Source organism: Sardina pilchardus, chromosome 1 (assembly GCF_963854185.1).
Source record: "Sardina pilchardus chromosome 1, fSarPil1.1, whole genome shotgun sequence".
In the NCBI taxonomy this organism is placed as follows: Eukaryota; Metazoa; Chordata; class Actinopteri; order Clupeiformes; family Clupeidae; genus Sardina; species Sardina pilchardus.
In genome coordinates, this window is record NC_084994.1 from 12,443,193 (window position 1) to 12,448,704 (window position 5,512).

A 5,512-nucleotide genomic window follows, 5' to 3' on the forward strand; every position below is an offset into this window, starting at 1 on the left:
ACCGTTCGCCCATAACAGCCAATCAAAACTCGCTGCGAAGCCGCTAAACAGGAAGTGGGCTAATATTTCAGCAACCCTTGCACGCATCAGAACCAAACTTTGTACATTGACTCAGGACCCCATCAGGAGGAGGCTCAAAAAATTTGGTGACCTTTGACCTCTAGGGGGCGCTGCAATAAGCAAAAAGGCATTTTGGCCTGTAGCTGTTGATGTGTTTGGAATTAAAACTTGCTACTGGTGCCTGGTTATACTGTTGGAGGTCTTTAGGCTGACCGAGCTCAATTTGTGACATCAACCTATTTGATTCGGCCGCCATATTGGATTTAATCAAAATCCCTTAAACATTTCCACAGGTCACAAAATGTATCTGATCTGCACGAAACTTCAGACGGATGATCTTCAGCCCGAGTGTAACACATGCCTTGCTTTTTGGAACGATATCTTAAACCGTTCACCCGCAACAGCCAATCGAAATTGACGGCGAAGCCGCCGAACAGGAAGTGAGCTCGCTTCTCGGCCAATCTTGGGTTGTTTGACATCAAAATTCTTGTGACTGCTTAAAACTACATACCTGACGTAGCAACATTGAGTTACCATGGCAACTCTGGCCTTTTTGTCCTGCCTGCTTGGCCCCCACATTGCTGCTTGCAGCTATATTTGGGGGCCAAGCAGCGAAGCTGCGAAGGCACCCATTGTGTTTCTATGTTTTCTTACTATTATTATTATTATTGGGGGCCAAGCAGCGAAGCTGCGAGGACCCCATTGTGTTTGTTAGTTTTCTTATTATTGGGGGCCAAGCAGCGAAGCTGCGAAGGCACCCATTGTGTTTCTATGTTTTCTTATTATTAGGGGCCAAGCAGCAAAGCTGCGAAGGCACCTATTGTTATTGTTAGTTTTCTTATTATTATTATTATGAATCCGCCATGGGAGTCAATGGCAGCCCATAGAACCGACTGGTAAAAAGTTGTGAAATTTGGCACACCTATTAAGGACAGTCCCATGATTCATGACACCAAATTTCATGTCGGCACCTCATACACTCTAGCGCCACCAACAGGCCAAAGTTGGACGTGCGTTCAAGCACGTAACTTTTGACCCGTTGGTCCGATTTTCAAAAATCGCATATTGTTGGAATCCTTGGACCTGCCCGAGTTCAACGCACCCTGTGACGTCATTTTCCGCCATGATGGATTTTCCGCCATTTTGGATTTCATCAAAAACACTTGAAAGCCTACTCCTCTCACAAATTTTGTCCGACCGACACCAAACTTGACACAAAGCATCCACAGAATGTGTTTTGCCCACGCATTGCTTTTTGTCTCCGGAAGTATTACCGTTCGCCCACAACAGCGAATCAAAATTCACGGCGAAGCCGCCAAACAGGAAGTGGGCTCATATTTCAGCAACCCTTGCACGCATCAAAACCAAACTTAGTACATGGACTCGTGACTCCATCGGAAGGACGCTCAAGAAATTTGGCGACCTTTGACCTCTAGGGGGCGCTGTAATTCAGATACATGCTTTTTGGCCTATAACTGCTGTTGTGCTTAGAATTACAATATATTAGTGATGTCTAGTAATACTGTGGAAGATCCTCATGTGGACAGATGGCAACTTATGACATCAACATAATTGATTCGGCCGCCATATTGGATTTAATTAAAAACACTAACAAATTTCCCTAGGTCACAAATTTCAACTGATCCTCACCAAAATTGGCACAGACCATCTTCAGACCATGCCTTGTTAGTGTTTTGATTTCTGTAACAATTGACAGAAGCGTTTGCCCGTCGCAGCCAATCGAAATTCGCGGCGAAGCCGCTAAACAGGAAGTGAGCACATATCTTAGCAGCCTTTGCATCTATCAAAACCAAACTTGGTATATGGACTCGGGATCCAATCGGGACGATGCCCATGAAATTTGGTGACCTTTGACCTCTGGGGTGTGAAGCCGCCAAACAGGAAGTGAGCTCATTTCTCAGCAACCTTTGAATCTATCAAAACCAAAGTTAGTATATGGACTCGTGAATCAATAGTGAGGACGCCCAAGACATTTGGTGACCTTTGACCTTTAGGATAGCTGCAATTAGCAAAAATGCAAGTTGGCTTGTAGCTTTTGACGTGTTAGACATGAAACTTGCTCTGACTGCTTACGGCTTCATGTCTCATTGCGGCATTGAGCTAATAGCGTCGGGTTGCCGTGGTTACTCCGGCCTACTGCTTGGCCCCTTCATTGCTGCTTGCAGCTATATTTATAAACTATTATACCTCTGCCATTGGAGTCAATGGCAGCCCATAGAACCGACTGGTGAAAAGTTGTGAAATTTGGCACACTGATTAGGGACAGTCAAATAATTAATTTCACCAAGTTTCATGTCGGCACCTCATATGCTCTAGCGCCACCAACAGGTCAAAGTTGGACATGCGTTCACGCATGTAACTTTTGAACCCTTGGGCCAATTTTCAAAAACCAGGTATCTTTGGAATCCTTGGACCAGCCCGAGTTCAACGCACCCTGTGGCGTCATTTTCCGCCATGATGGATTTCCCACCATTTTGGATTTTGTCAAAAACACTCAAAATGTATCAGGGGTCACAAATTTTGTCCGATCGACACCAAACTTGACACAGAGCATCCTCAGACCATGGTCTATTCAGCTCGTGCTTTTTCTTTTCGGAACTTTAACCGTTGGCCTGTGACAGCCAATCAAAATTCACGACGAAGCCGCCAAACAGGAAGTGGGCTCATAGTTAAGCAACCCTTGCACGCATCAAAACCAAACTTGGTGCATGGACTCAGGACCCCATCAGGAGGAGGCTCAATAAATTTGGTGACCTTTGACCTCTAGGGGGCGCTGCAATTAGTAAAAAGACATTTTGGCCTGTAGCTGTTGATTTGTTTGGAATTTAAACTTGCTACTGGTGTCTGGTTATACTGTGGGAGGTCCTTAGGCTGACCCAGCTCAATTTGTGACATCAACCTATTTGATTCGGCCGCCATATTGGATTTAATCAAAACCCCCTAAAAATTTCCACAGGTCACAAAGTTTATCCAATCTGCACGAAACTTCACACGGATGATCTTCAGCCCGAGCCTAATATAGGCCTTGGTTTTCGTAATGATGTCTTAAACCATTCTCCCGCAACAGCCAATCGAAAACAGCGGCGAAGCCGCCAAACAGGAAGTGGGCTTGCATCTCGGCCAATCTTGGGTTGTTTGACATCAAAATTCTTGTGACTGCTTAAAACTATATACCTGACGTAACAGCATCAAGTTACCATGGCAACTCTTCCCTTTTGACTTGCCTGCTTGGCCCCCACATTGCTGCTTGCAGCTATATTTGGGGGCCAAGCAGCGAAGCTGCGAGGACCCCATTGTGTTTGTTAGTTTTCTTATTATAAACTATTATTATTATTCCTCTGTGCATTGAAACCAATGGCAACCCATAGAACCGACTACGGGAAAGTTGTGAAATTTGGCACACTGATTAGGGACAGTCCCAATATTCATGTCACCAAATTTCATGTCGGCACCTTGAACTCTCTAGCGCCACCAACAGGTCAAAGTTGGACGTGCGTTCACTCACGTAACTTTTGACCCCTTGGGCCAATTTTCAAAACCCAGGTATTTTTGAAATCCTTGGACCAGCCCAAGTTCAACGCACCCTGTGACGTCATTTTCCGCCATGATGGATTTTCCGCCATTTTGGATTTTGTCAAAAACACTTAAAATGTATTGGAGGTCACAATTTTTCTCTGATTTTCACCAAATTTGACACAGAGCATCTCCAGACCAAGACAAATACAGCTCGTGCTTTTTGTCTTCGGAACATTTACCGTTCGCCCATAACAGCCAATCGAAATCCGCGGCGAAGCCGCCAAACAGGAAGTGGGATCATATTTCAGCAACCCTTGCACGCATCAAAACCAAACTTAGTAACTTTACTCAGGACCCCATCAGAAGGAAGCTAAAGAAATTTGGTGACCTTTGACCTCTAGGGGGCGCTGCAATTAGCAAAAAGGCATTTTGGCTTGTAGCTGTTGATGTGTTTGAAATTAAAACTTGCTACTGGTGCCTGGTTATACTGTTGAAGGTCCTTAGGATGACTCAGCTCAATTTGTGACATCTTCATATTTAATTCGGCCGCCATATTGGATTTAATCAAAATCCCTTAAACAATTCCACAGGTTGCAAAATGTATACGATCTTCACAAAACTTCACACGGATGATCTTCAGCCCGAGTGTAACATAGGCCTTGCTTTTCAGAAGGATATCTTAAACCGTTCGCCCGCAACAGCCAATCGAAATTGGCGGTGAAGCCGCCGAGCAGGAAGTGAGCTCGCATCTCGGCCAATCTTGGGTTGTTTGACATCCAAATTCTTGTGACTGCTTAAAACTACATACCTGACTTAACAGCATCGAGTTACCATGGCAACTCTGGCCTTTTTGTCCTGCCTGCTTGGCCCCCACATTGCTGCTTGCAGCTATATTTATAAACTATTATTATTATTCCTCTGTGCATTGAAGTCAATGGCAACCCATAGAACCGACTGGTCAAAAGTTGTGAAATTTGGCACACTGATTATGGACAGTCTGATGATGACTTTGACCAAGTGTCATGTCGGCAGCTCAAGCGCTCTAGCGCCACCAACAGGTCAAAGTTGGACGTGCGTTCACACACGTAACTTTTGAACCCTTGGGCCAATTTTCAAAAACCAGGTATCTATGGAATCCTTGGACCAGCCCGAGGTCAACGCATCCTGTGACGTCATTTTCCGCCATGATGGATTTTCCGCCATTTTGGATTTTATCAAAAACACTTAAAATGTATTGGAGGTCACAATTTTTCTCTGATTTTCACCAAATTTGACAGAGAGCATCTTCAGACCAAGACTAATTCAGCTCGTGCTTTTCGTCTTCAGAACTTTTACCGTTGGCCCCTGACAGCCAATCGAAACTTGCGGCGAAGCCGCCAAACAGGAAGTGGGCTCATATCTCATTAACCTTTGCATGCATGAAAACCAAACTTGGTACCTAAACTCAGGACCCCATCAGAAGGCAGCTCAAGAAATTTGGTGACCTTTGACCTCTAGGGGGCGCTACAATTAGCAAAAAGGCATTTTGGCTTGTAGCTGTTGATGTGTTTGAAATTAAAACTTGCTACTGGTGCCTGGTTATACTGTTAAAGGTCCTTAGGATTACCCAGCTCAATTTGTGACATCTTCATATTTAATTCGGCCGCCATATTGGATTTAATCAAAATCCCTTAAACATTTCCACAGGTCACAAAATGTATCCGATCTGCACGAAACTTCACACAGATGATTTTCAGCCCGAGTCTTATATAGGCCTTGATTTTCGTCACAATGTCTTAAACCGTTCGCCCGCAACAGCCAATCGAAATTGGCGGCAAAGCCGCTGAACAGGAAGTGAGCTCGCATCTCGGCCAATCTTGAGTTGTTTGACATCAAAATTCTTGTGACTGCTTAAAACTACATACCTGACGTAACA